Source organism: Notamacropus eugenii, chromosome 1 (genome assembly GCF_028372415.1).
Source record: "Notamacropus eugenii isolate mMacEug1 chromosome 1, mMacEug1.pri_v2, whole genome shotgun sequence".
Taxonomy (NCBI): domain Eukaryota; kingdom Metazoa; phylum Chordata; class Mammalia; order Diprotodontia; family Macropodidae; genus Notamacropus; species Notamacropus eugenii.
Genome location: NC_092872.1, coordinates 699,609,380 through 699,623,493, shown reverse-complemented (window position 1 = coordinate 699,623,493; position 14,114 = coordinate 699,609,380). Strand labels below are relative to the sequence as shown.

Genomic DNA, 14,114 nt, shown 5'->3' with positions numbered 1-14,114 from the left:
ATCCATCCATCATCCATCCATCCATCCATCCATCCATCCATCCATCCATCCATCCAACAAACCTCTACTAAGCACCACTGCAAACGACTAAAGGGCAACAGAAAAATGCACAGACAGTGAAAGCAGATTTCTGTGAGATAATATTAATGAAAATACATTATCAAGAACAAGTAGGAGATAAGCAGATCATGAAGTGAGAGTGAAGGATGGCTAGTCCATGTTCTCCTGCAGAATGGTCTAAGGTACAGATGAAGGCACATTGGGTGGACCCCTCCATGGAGGAATTATAGGATGTTGTGTATATAAAGATCAACCAAGAATGCGCTCTTAGAATTAGGGACCTTAGAGTCCACTGTCATTCAGGCCAAGCAATCTAACAATCTTTCAGGATAGGCTTCTATTTGCCCTGGGGAAGGGAGTACCCACCCACATGAATATGGTCACAGATATGTAGAAAATATGAAACTCACTGTGCAGCCCTTTTCTTACCTCTGAAAGGGGCCATTATTAATGACAAGACAGCAGGACTCAAAAGCTAGTGGTCTGCTCATAGCCAAGGCAGGCATGGGGAAGTCACTGTACAGCTGTCATTTTTCTCTTGCCTTCTTTATTATGCCTGTCAGAGGTCAAATGATACCAGGTGTGATAGCAGACCGGGTGCAGAGATGTTCTCTGCTCAGCTGGTCCCCTCGATAATATGGTGTCTCCTTGTCTCCATTCATAATGTCACCCCTCCATCCTTATGTTCCTCATCACATCTACCTCTCTGGCATCCTTCCATGGTGACTAGTGCTCTGTACACAGTAAGTACCTAATAGATGCACTCAGCGGGCACTGGATTATGTTATTCTTCCAGCAGAAGAGGAGTCACTTTTCCTCCTGTGCTTTGGTTTGGTTAGTTTGGAGAGGGCGAGGAAGAAGGAGAAGGGAGGGAGAAATGGATGAAAGAGTCAACAAGGATATGGGACAAGGAACAAGGCACTCCCATGAACACAAAGATGTCTATTTTTGTCACTGCCCTTCAGCTAGAAATGTGCATTTCATTTTATAATTTCTCCACAATTAGAAAAGATTGCATTTTATTCCCATAAAATACTAAGGCAAGAAAATTGACACTCACAGACCTATGCACACAAATATGTGTGCACACACATACACATACACACACCTCTGGGTCTGGCAGAGATGATAAGCTGTCATGGCTCATACGTTAAAAGTCAATTTCACAGCCTCACTTTAGGCCAAAATTAGGATCAGAGAATTTAAAGCTGGAAGGAACTTTAGAGACAATCTTTTCCAACTCCCTCTAATCTAACAAGGATGCATTAAGCCCTTACTATGTGCAAAGCACTGTCCTAGGTGCTGGGGATTCAAAGGTAAAGCAAAAATAAAATGAAACAGCAACAGACCACTGTTCTGACCCACAAGAGCTCATGTTACACTGGAATCTCCTTCTTTAAGAGGTAAGGAACATGGAGCCCAGAGAGGCTAGTGACTTCCCCAAGGTCACTCAGGTAACACAAGGCAAAAGTTGGATTAGAACCCAAGTCTTGTGACTTCAAAGCTAGTGCTTCTGCCTCCACCTCATGGGCTTTGTGGCAACTGGTGTTACTGCTACTGCAGGATAATGTCAAGCCCTCTGGACAACCAGAAAAGCTTGTGGGAAGTTCTCAGACAAAAGTGGACTCACACAGCCTTGCTCTAGGGAGTTGCACATTCAGAAAGCCATATGATAGTTCAAAGGCTAATTTTATTATTATCCCTTCTGACTCCCGCCAGATGAAATAGCCACTTTGATAGTTCAGCTGGCAATAGGCACAGAACCAGTCTGGAAAAGGAAACCAGGGCTGAGCCCAGGCTTATCTCAGGGACAACTTTCACCTTTGGCTTTAGCTGTGTGGAGAGAGAGGTGTGCCCTAGTGAACCTGACTATCCAGAGGATGGTGGGACAGGGAGGGGACCGCAGGGGGGAAGTGTGGGAACAGAGCTGCCAAGATCAAGTTCTAAGGCACGTCTTGAATGGAAGGGAAGAAGCATTTATAGAGCACCTACTATGTGCATGCTCTATGCTAAATGCTTTTTAAAAAAACAAATGTTACCTCATTTGATTCTCATAGCAGCAAAGAAATCTGACATGAGTAAAGATAGGGGGGAGAGAGTAGATAATAATAGATAATATAATAATATATAATGAGAAGGAGAAGGAGGAGGATAGCTAGCCTTTATGTCATATTGTAAGGTTTGCAAGGTGCTTTACAAATAAACATCTTATTTTTTCCTAATAACAACCTTGGGAAGTAGGTGCTGTTATTGTTTTCACACAAGGACTTTAAAGAAACTCAGAATTCTGGACCTGAGTTTCAGTGGAAAGAATGCTGGACTTGGAACTGGGAAGTAAGAGTCTGAATCGTAATCACTGACATTCAGAAGCTTGGGGACCACCAACAAGTCACTTTAACCTCTCTTAGCCTCCGTTTACATTCGTCTGTAAAAATGGAGATCAGAGTAAGTTCACATTGACATAATTGATTTATATTTATAAAACCTTTTCTTGACAACGACCCTATGAGCTGGGGTATAAGTCTGACCTCCCTGGGGTACAAGATCTGTCTCCCATAGGAGGTCCTAGCGTTTCCTTAAAGTGCTATGGACATGTAAGGTGTAGTTCTATCTTCCATCATAGACTTGGGTGCCTGAGGACTCAAGATTGTTTTCAGCCTGTGGATGGAGGTTTTATTTTTAAAATTCCATTTGGACAGAAACTTAATGAAAAACAACCACACAAAACTCTCTCTGTTTCTCCTTTCTTCCTTCTCTCTTTCTCTGTCTCTCTTTCTCTCCCCCTTTCCTCCTCCTCCTCCTTCTCTCTCTCTCTCTCTCTCTCTCTCTCTCTCTCTCTCTCTCTCTCTCTCTCTCTCTCTCTCTCTCTCTCTCTCTCTCTCTCTCTCTTCCCCTTCCCCCCTTACCTTCTTTGGCACAGCTGAAATCTTTTCCCATGGGCCAGGACTCCAGCCCAGCCCCTTCCTCATCTTCAACTCCAATCAGCCCTCCCCTCTCCCCTATCCTCCTCAAGACTCACAACAAGGTGCTCCAGGTTCAGTATCATATTTGGGACTAGAACGAGGGGGAGGTTGGTGAGGGAGGGAGTGACTTCAGGTTTCAGCAAAGGGGATTAACCCAGAGCTCAGTAGGACTCCCTTCTTATTTATTTAACTTGCATTACTGGCTAAATAGGCATTTATGGACTGGCCTGGGAACCTAATCACTATTTATGACATTTTTTTCCTCCCTATAGGGAATGACTTCTGGACCACCCTCAATTGTAAACTCAGGATTTTGTATACAAAAATCCTAAAATCCCATGAGAGATGCAACCCATATGCCCCACCTCCACATTAAACCCTTGTTTTCTAGAACTTTGTGAAATTCTGTTACCAATCATTTTTTAGTATGTGTCCTTCCCCATGAAAAAAACAGGAAGTGATGTTGACCAGCCCTATCCATGCTACTGATGGTGTTTCAACCCTTGGGCTGTTGCTGTGACCCAGGGACTCTCTCTGTGACCCTCCCAGACTCTTCCTAGTTGCGGCAGCTTTCCATTGGAAAGCAGAAGAGGGGCATGGGATTCACACAAGAAGGAACTGGATTCCAATCATGTCTCTGCTTCTATTATCTGTGTGATCTTGGGTAAGTCACTTCCCTTTTCAGTTTTCTTTTCTGTAACATGAAGGAGTTGGACTTAATGACCTCTACTCTTTCTGTTCTAGGGCTAGGAGGCATTCTTCATCTTTATCAGTTTCCATGTATTTCACGGTCTTACACACACACACACACACACACACACACATACACACACACACACACACAATGAGTCACTGCACCATCTCAGTTGTTTTTTTTCCATTTCCCCTGCTACTCTGAGCATATACCCTGGCACAGCATGACTGCAACATTTGTCTCTTTCTACTCCTACACTTCTCCTTTACTATTTCAGTCACATTCATGATGACTCCCAGCAAGTGATGGTTCACAGGTGCCATACAGGATAGAGTGCTGGGCTTGGAATCTGGACTGAGTTCACACCTTTCTGCTGATGTTGACTGTGTGACCCTGAACATAGTCACTTTACATGGCTCTGTGTCTCAGTTTCCTCATATGTAAAAGGACAGAGTTGAACTAGATGACCTCCAAGTTTCCTTCAAGGTCATTCATTCATTCATTCATTCAACTAACATTTGTTAAGCACCTACTATGTGCCTGACACTGTGCTAAGCCTTGGGGATACAAAGAAAGGGAGGGGGAAAGCTCTTTCCTTTGCTAAAAAGAAAAGCTCATCTCCCTTCTCCTGAAATGCCCTTTCCTCAGTGCTGTTTCTCCAAATCTGTAAAAGGGTAGAGTTGGATTAGATCAGGGGTTCTTAATCTGAGGGTTTTCAGAGGTTCCAAGAACTTAGATGGGGAAAAATGGCATATTTATTTTATATGACTCCATAGGCTGAAATGATCATTAGATAGAGGTCTCTTTGAGACCATCTAATCCCACTCCCTTACTTTACAGAGAAGGAAACTGAGGCCCAGAGAGTGTCAGTGACTTGCTACTTCAGTTGCCCAGATGGAATTTGAACCCTGGCTTTCCCAACTGTAAGTTCAATGTTCTTTTCCTTATACCACCCTGGAGTGCTGCAAAAAGGATGATTAAAAGGGGGAGGGTGGAGGAGGAGAAAAGAGCTAATTGATTTCATTTCCTAATTTTTATGGATTTTTGGAAGGAAGTATCTGGATATTAAAAATGGACTGGCCACAAGCCTGGGTTATTAACCTCCCCCCTGCTTCCTGCTTCCTGGCAGCCTGGCCTCCACCTCTGGTAGTGGGGGAGGGAGGTGGGGAGCGGGGGGCTGGAGGAAGGCCAAGGGGAGCACCCTGAGCCCAGAGGTTGCTTCTTAGGGGCAGGCACAGGCTGTGTTGTTCCCCGTGATAACATTCGGTTGGCAGATTTCATTCCCCAACAACGTTACATGCAATTCTTTTCCAATTTTCCACACAATTAGCTGGGCTGAAGACATTTCCTCTGTTTACTCCAGTAACCATGGTAGGAAGGTTTTATGTCATTTGGAGCACAGTGAGGCCTGTGGCTGAAGGGGAGCCCCTAAGATGAGAGGCTGCCCCATGACCTACTCCTGCTTAGGGTTATTTTATGGAAGGCACACAAGCCTCGGGCGGGCTCTGTTCCTGGATTTAGGGTGTCCCAACACTCAAAAACTAGTCAAGGTCACTCAAACATGCTACATCCTTATTTATACAGTTACCAGGGTATAAAATTACTCTTCCTCCCTTGCCCTTCTCTCCTCTTTCTCTCCCTTCTTCACCTCCCTTTTCCTGAAATGCTCTTTCCTCAGTACCCACTTCTCCACATCTGTAAAAGGATAGAGTCGGATTCGATCAGGGGTTCTTAACCTAAGGATTTCAAGGGTGTCCAAGAGCTTAGATGGGGGGAAATGGCATCTTTACTATCACTAACTTCTAACTAAAATTTAGCATTTGCCTCAATTATAAATTTTAAAAAGTATATCCTGAGAAGCGATCTGTAGGCTTCACCTGACTACCAAAGGGGTCCATGACCCAAGATAGGCAGCACTGGATTAGATGCTTTGTAAGGTTCTATATAACTCGAAAACCTAAATTCCTATTTGGAGCCCTAGCTCAAATCCCATCCTCCACCAAGGAGCTTTCTTGGGTTCTAGAGATAAAAGTTTGTCCAAGGATCACAGACACAGGGCCAGAAAGGACCTCAGAGGCCATCTGGTCTGGCCATCCTATTTTACATATGAAGAAGCTGATGCCTAGAGAGATGATGTGACTTACCTAATGTCACACAGCTAGTAAGTATTAAGAGGCAGGATTTGAACCCAGATTCTCTGACTCCAGGGTCAGTGTACTTTCCCTGATACCACAGCTACCTCTAGCCTCTCTACATTTTGAATGCCTACAGCATATATTCATTATGTCTATTATTATCATGGTCTATTGTATATTGCTATCTATTATATACATACACATATATTTATAAATATGTTTATAAACATATATACAAAATGTGTATCATATAATACATTTATAAATACATATAAATGTTATATCTAAATATATCTATAAATATATTCAAATAAATCTATAACATTATATCTAAATATGAATGCAGAAATATTATAATTTCCATAATATTCAATATATAAATGAACATGTGTATATATACATATGTACACACACATACACATATGTTTCTTATTTTATCATCTTGGGCAATGCAGGGATAGCATCGAGCACAGAGTTTTGTACAAAGCAGAGTCTTGAGAAATACTTCATAAAGGTACTACATGCGTAAAAAATTTAGAATAGTACTTTTCATAATAGTAATAAACTAGAAATCATGCAGATGCCCATCAATTGGAGGATGCCTAAAAGGATGGTGGTACATGGACTATGATATGATATAACATAACATAAGGTAATAGAAGATAACAGAACACAACGTAACATAACATAATATAATAAATACGGCGTTACTGTGCTATAAGATGATGAGCATGAAGAAAGTAGAGTAGCATGAGAAGGTTTCTAGCAATTGATGCAGAACCAGATAAGTTGAACCAGGAAACTATATATATATACATATGTATACATATATATACACACACACACACACGCACACACACACACACACATATTACAATAATGGAAATAGTAGATTCCACTGAACACTATTTAATACCAGTGGCCAAGCTCTCAAGAGATGAGAAAATCCACTGGGAAGGTGTATGGGAGCTATAGACAGGAGACATTTCCTACTTAGTTGATGTACTGGCTAGTCTCTTAGAACTGTATCTCTCTCCCCTCCCCATCCCTTTGCCCTTCTTTTCCCTGCCCCGATCACTTGACTAGTAGCTACAGGAAGGAGCTCACAGTCAGGAAAGTTTGGACATATTTATGGACTTTTTTTTTTAAACAGAGAACAAGAGGATTAACCCAAACTAAGCCCCAGGGAACCAGTAGGTCAAAGTTATCGGAAGGGCTCAGTACTTGGGTAGTAGATTTCAGTTTATAAGCTCCTGGCTGAAAAAACAAGTAATTACAGGGTCATGCTTTTAAAGGCATTTAATGGGAAGGACCACCCTATATTTAAAGGGTCTTTCAGCTCTCTTGGGCAGATCTCTTTGGTACATATAGCTCTCACAGAATGAAATTCTTAGTAGATAACTTGCATCTTAATTTGGAGTAGTATGGGTATCAATTGTAACAGTAAAAATGATTAATTAGCCAAGAAGCTGGAACCCTCAGGTAATGGGGATGCTTCCTGCTGCTGTTGCTGTGTTGGACTTTTAAGGGCAAGGCAATGACAAAACAAGCAGAAAGCAGGGGCTTAGTCACAAAAGTCATGTCCCCAGGCCAGAAAAGAGGCAGGAAGAGCCCTAACTCATACAGGGCCAATGGGGATTTGTCCTGGAATAGGATACTAACTGTGGAGGAAAGAAAAAGCCCTTGTTATTCAATCTGTGCTCTTCTACTGACTTCCTGCAAAGCCAAGAGCCCCAAAATACTTCCCCTAATCCCCATCAAGTTCCCCTCTCTCATAGCTGAAAAACACATGTGGCCAGAATGTCCTCTGTGCCATCTCCTCCTCAAAACAAAACACAACAAATATTCTCAGCCTCTGGGGAACGGGGCAGGGAACATTCATCTCCTGGTGCTGTGGCTAGAGCTCCAGGCCTGGAATCAGGAAGACATCTTCCTGAGTTCAAGTCCAGCCTCAGATACTTCCTAGCTGTGTGACCCTGGGCAAGTCACTCACCCTGTTTGCTTCAGTTCTCTCATCTGTAAAATGAGCTGGAAAAGGAAATGGCAAACCACTCCAGTATCTCTGCCAAGAAAACCCCCCAAAAAACTTGAAGAGTCGGAAGCAACTGAACAACGGTAACACAGAGTTTATTGAGGAGTGACATTCTCAGACCTGTGATTTAGAAAATTCAGCTGTGGAGAGGAGGGAATTTATGCAAAAAGACTCAAATAGTCCAGGCAAAAGGTGCTAAGGGCCTGAACAAGGATGGCACTCATGTGAAGAGAGGAGACATTTTTTTAAAAAAAGCATTTTCCTGTATCATCATATCAATCCTAACAGTATAATTCAAACTATGCTTCAGAGAGTGCAACTCCAATGGACTGGGTTATTCGAATGTAAAACGTATGCTTGCCAAAAAGACTACTGTATAGAGAACTCACACAGGGCAGGTGATCACATGATGGTCAGAAGTGATACAAGGACACTCTCAAGGTCTCTCTCAAGAACTTTGGAATTGATAGTGTGACATGGGAGATACTGGCACAGGACTGCTCAGCATGGTATGCCCACATCAGAGAAGGTGCTGTGCTCTGTGAGCAAAGCAGAATTGAGACAGCTCAAAGGAAACGCAGGATGTACAAATTTAGAGTATCCACCCCACACGTTCACATGGAATATTTGTGATTGACCTGTGGAAGATCATTCTGAGCTCATACTGGTTTGATCACAGTTGGACACAAGGAAACTTGACTTTATCATAGGGATTTCATTTTGGTCCTCTTTGAGAATGAAGGACAACCAATCGACCAACATGGTATAATAGAATATTATATTGAACATTAGAATGACCTATTTTGTGTCTTTTATCTCTGCTAAAGGTTCTAGGAAGACAGGATTGTATTACCCCAAGCTATATATGTTTCCAGCCTTGGAGCACAGTAGGGGTATAATTTATACTGGCTAAGTGAATGAACTTCTACCATCTCATAAAATGGAAAGATATCCAGCCAGTGACTCTTGGGTACTAGACAATATCTCATCAATTTAATTCAAGCACCACTTACTGAGCTCCTACTACGAACAGAGTCCTGGGACTTGGGGGAGGTGGAGGATACAGAGAATAAGTTATAGTATTCCCTATCCTCAAGAAGTTTACAATCTAGTAAGGGAAATAAGGCAGATATACAAATAACCAAAAACCAGATTATCCTAGATTTCATAAAAGAGAAAAACAAAGGCCTACAGAAGCTGAATGGAGGGATAGATACCTTCTCAGTTACCAGTGGGGGGTGGGGAGGGTGGAAATCAGTGAGGGCCTCATAAAAGAGGTGGTACTTAAGTTTGACCTTGCAGTATCTATAGGAACTAGATACAAAAAGATTGGGAGGAGTACCCCAGGTAGAAAGAATAGTGAAAAAGTCTCCAATTTGCAGGTCATTCTTGCACAATAACCTTTTTTTTTTTAAAAAAAGATTACATTCTCTATAATCTACTAAATTTTTTTTTCAAAAAAGTTTTATTTATAACCTTTATAACTAGAAATTCAATTAACCGAAACATGCCATTCTCCAAGTATTCCCCCAAGGAAGCTTTCTCGGCAATTGTGTGATTTTTTTTTTTTAATGTATTTTTTTCCCCTAGTTAAATATATGCTTCTAAAAGTTTTGCTGCATGATTACATCTGCAGGCAAAATGTCTTTGGGAACTCATCTACGGTTTTCTAATGGAAGTCAGTGGAAAAATATTAGATTTATTGAAATTTCCATCACAGCCAACTTTTCATGAATATATCTATTCCATAAAGCTGTGATTCTAACCCAAGTTTTATGACATCCCAGAGCATCTCCAATTATCCCAATGAATGTAGTAAGGATGTCAAAAGCATTCAGAGAATCAGCGTCTTAGAGTTGGAAGGGACCTCAGAGGTCACCGACTCCAACTCGGACCAAAACTGGAATCTCCTCTTCAACATCTCTGGCAGTCATTTATTCATTTTTTGAAGGCTGGTTCTGTGTGCCTATAGCTATTCAACGGTAACAGGCACAAGGGGAGATCCCAATCACCGCAAAGATAGTTAAGATTCAGTCTCCACTCTCAAAGAACTTGTTCAGTCTTGTCTGACTCTTCATGATCCCATTTGAGGTTTTCTTGGCAAAGATGCTGGAGTGGTTTGCTATTTCCTTCTGCAGCTCATTTGACAGATAAAGAAACTGAGGCAAACAGGATGAAGTGATTTGCCCAAGGTCACACAGCTAGTAAGTCTCTGAGGCTGGCTTTTGAACTCAGGAAGTTGAATCTTCCTAATGCCAGGCCTGGCACTCCAATCACCGCACTGCCTAGCTGCCCCATAGGATTAAAGGGAGGTATATGAGGAAAAAGTAATGAGATTGATTTGTTAAACCCATCAGAGCTTCTGCATCCAAAGGAACCCTGCTTCCTTTCAAAGTAGAGACCCTGGGAGGCTGCCATCATACCAGCCAGGCTTCCCTGGCTTAGCATAGCCCTGGACTCTTTCTCTTTGAGAAGGGCCTTCAGAGACAGTTTATGAGCTGTGCAGGGAAACCAGCCTCGTTATTTACTGTCACAGCCCATTAAAAATGCTACCACCCAACTTGATCATCCACCACATACAGCAGATGTGGCTCCAGATGACTTCTGGATATTTCCAAACATCAAGGTGTCCTGTAAAGAACACTGGGTTTGCAGATGGAGGACCCGGGTTTGAATCCTGGCTCAGTTAACTCATGTGCTGCGTGACCTTGACCATGTTTTGCCACATCTCTAGACTTAGGTCCTTTTGTTCGTAAATAAAGGATAAATAAATAAATCCTCTTGTCTCATAAGTGAGAGGGTTAGAATAAAAAAGAGATTCTTAACCTTCCTTTGTACCCTGAATCAAATGATATCTATGGATCCCTAGGCAGAATCATGATTTTTAAATACACAAATTAAAATACATAGGATTATAAAGGAAACCAATTTGGTTAAAATACAGTTACTGAAATGTTTTTAAAAATCAATCTGTGTTTTATGAAAAGAGATAAGGTTAGCACTCCCCTTGATAAGGATGGAAGTGATCCTAGTGGCTTTTACAACACATATTCTTTAAGGTATTGCCACCTACTCTGTGGCATTTAACAGTGCTTTTTTTTTCCTTTCCTTTCCTTTTTTTCCTTGTTTTTTCCTTTCCTTTTTTGGGTCTGTTTTCTTTCACAACATGACTATTATGGATATGTTTTTCATGATTATACATATATAACTTATATGGAATTCCTTGCCTTCTCAATGAGGGGTAGGGGAAAGGTAGGGAGGGAGAAAGGGAGAGAATTTGGAACTCAGAATTTTAAAAACAAATGTTTAAAATTTGTTTTTGCGTATAATTGAGGAATAATTAAATACTAAATAAATACCAAAAAAATCAAGTTCATGGATCTCAAGGTTAAGACCCTTGGACTAGCTGCAGGATATTTCCATTTCAGGATCCTAAGACACCACGCCACTTAAAATGTGATCAATCACTATAATAACCCTCCACAGTGACTACTTTTTGGGGGAAGAATGCCTTGGGATAGGTGAATCCTAGCCAGTTCATTTAAAAATCAGCTTTCTTCCTTCCCTATTCACACCTATGTGCTCCTCCATCTTTCAGCAGAGATAACAGTGACATTTCCCTACTGCCCAGTTTCAAGAAGTCTCTTTCAAAAAAAGAAAAAAAAAGGAAAAAGATGAAAATTCTTGGCATCTCTTTTCTCAGTAATAGGTGAGCTAAGATTCAGAGCTATGGTGGAATTACGACAGAGCTCCTAAAGGTAGCCAACTGCCTTTCACATTGTCTCTATTACTAAGATTCAACTCATTAGCTTTTCCTCTGAGAGGCCTGAAGTCTGAATGTTACCTTGGAAAACTAGAACCTTTCTTGATTTTTTTTTCTTCTGCAGACCTGTGCCCTGAGCTGGTGGAAAGAAGGCTTTGTCTCTCCATGGAGGGGAGGGACAAGAACCTTGGAATGGCCTTCGATTGACAGCATGAGCGATTCTCTTTCCTCATCTTAAACAGCAGCTGCAGTCTTGAATTCATCATTCAGTTTCCAAGGTCTTCTGCTTGTCAAGTATTGGGCCAGACCTCCTCCGCTTCACTAATGAGGAAAACTCAAGAGTTTTAACTAACTTTCTCAAGGTTGCCTGGCAAAGCAGGGGGCAGAGGGAAGAGGGGAGGTGCTTTTGTCCACAATGCCTTCTAGCTGTGTGACCATGAATAGGTCACTGAACCTCTCTGGACCTTAATTCCTTCATGCAAAAAATGAGGGTAGTAAAGTTTACAATACATCCCTGAAATCACAGGACTGAGGACTAGAAGGGCCCTCAGAGATCATTAGTTCAACTGCTTGATTTTACAAATTAAGATACTGACATCTACAGAGTTTAAGTGACCCATCCAAGGTCATATAGCTCATTTAGCCATAAAGTCAGGACTTAAATCATAGATTTTAGAACTAAAAGGGACCTCAGAAGCCATCTGATCCAATCCCCTCATTTTACAGGTGAGGAAACTGAGGCTCAGAGAGGTCAACAAGTCAAAGCAGTTACTACTATGTGCCAGATACTCTTGGAAATAAAAATACATGCACAAAAGTCAGTTCCTACCTCCAAGGACTTTACATTCTAATAATGAAGACAGGATATAAAAGGGAGGTGAAAAGTCGGAGAAGAGACAAGGGAAGGTGGCACCCAGAGAATGAAGAATGGCTGTATGTTGGCCCTTCCTCAAAATGACAGATCCAGGAGGAACTCCCCCATGGAAGAAGGTGGTAATGGGATTGAGGGGAAAGGCATCTAAAACATGGTGGTAGAGTGTAAACAACTTGACCAAGGCATCATGGGAAGCAACAGGGGCAGGCCCAGGTTCTCTGGTCCCAAATCCAGCCCCTCTTTCCATTTGTACCACCTCATAGGGTTGTTAGGAGAAAAGCATGCTGCAAACGACAAAGCACTATAGAAATGTGAGCTTTTAGAATAGCAGAAAGGATGCTGGTGCAGAAGCTGAAAGACCTGAGTTCAAATCCTATGCTTGTCACTCCCTGGCTCTATGAACTTGGCCAAATTACTTCCTCAGTCTGGGTTGCAGAGAGATAGCAGAATACGCTGGAAAGAACTCAGGGATGGAGTGAGGATTTTGGTTAGGGTCTACCATCTTAAACTCTCCAGGACTCTATTTCCTCATCTGTAAAATGGGCAAGGTAGTCTAAATACGTAAATGTACACATCCATATACACATATGCACATGCACACACATGCGCACACACACAAGCTAAATAAATGTACAGTTCTTGCCAGCTCTAAAATCTACGATCTGTAGAAGGAGGGGTTGTACTAGGTGACTTCTCAGTTTTCTTGTGCCATGGTTGTAAATGCTAAGTGACTTAAACCCCTGATACTAGGCCTCTCTCTTCATTAGGCAAAGAGCAGCTTACTTAAACACAGGCCCATCTCTTGCCCTCTGCTCAGGACCAGCTACCTCCTCAATTCACCTTTTTCTTATCTCTTGGCATCTCTGTTTAGTTGTCCCAGGTGGACTGACTGAGATGAGAATGCTGTTACTTTCCTTTTCTAAAGGAGCCCAGCAGAGGATATATTCCCAGCTGATCAGGGGAGAGCTGGAGGAAAACCCGTGTTGAACATCAGGGCCATCAGAGCCAGGGCCCTGGTTCCAAGAAGGCCAGAACTGTGACCTTTGGACACAGACTCCAAAAGATCAGAAGGCCAAGACTTCAGTATGCCAGGCTTCATCTCTGGTAATGTGGGCATGTTGTTTTTGGACACTGTGGGGTCTGAAACAATTTCTTTTTCATCCAACCTAACCAAAGCTTCTATACCCTCCAAGGCCCAGCTCAAGTCTCTTTTCTCCTTGGAAGCCTATCTTGACTCCTCTAGGCATGTTAGTCATATCTTTGTGGAATGACCAGGCAACAGAATGGTGACTATATATATTAAACATAGAGAGAAGATGTGTCCACACTCCTTGGCTACAAAAGACACTACCCTATCTTCATTATAAAGTGTGAGATCATAGAAACAAAAGGTGAAAGAGAAAACAACAAAAGAATAGTGAACAAAAAGTCACATTTTTTCATCACTTGAAATTAAATCCTGTGAGGCAGATGACGTGAGTGTAATCATCCCCTATCTGACAAACCAGGATGTTTGGAGCTTAGAAGATAATTTGTTCAGGGCAGCTAGGAAGTGGAAAGGACAGGATCTGAACTCTGGGCTTTTGACTATAA

At 41.9% G+C, this 14,114-nt stretch overlaps 1 protein-coding gene and 1 non-coding gene across 5 annotated transcripts in view; one reads left to right on the top strand and one right to left on the bottom strand.

Moving 5' to 3' along the window:
• The window catches only part of GSE1 (Gse1 coiled-coil protein), a 795,746-nt gene that overhangs the window by 615,956 nt on the left and 165,676 nt on the right, over positions 1 to 14,114 (bottom strand). The gene's annotated exons all lie outside the window — the stretch shown is intronic.
• On the top strand, positions 10,857 to 10,983 carry LOC140521894 (U6atac minor spliceosomal RNA). The gene has a single exon (XR_011973171.1). It is a non-coding gene; the product is annotated as a U6atac minor spliceosomal RNA (small nuclear RNA).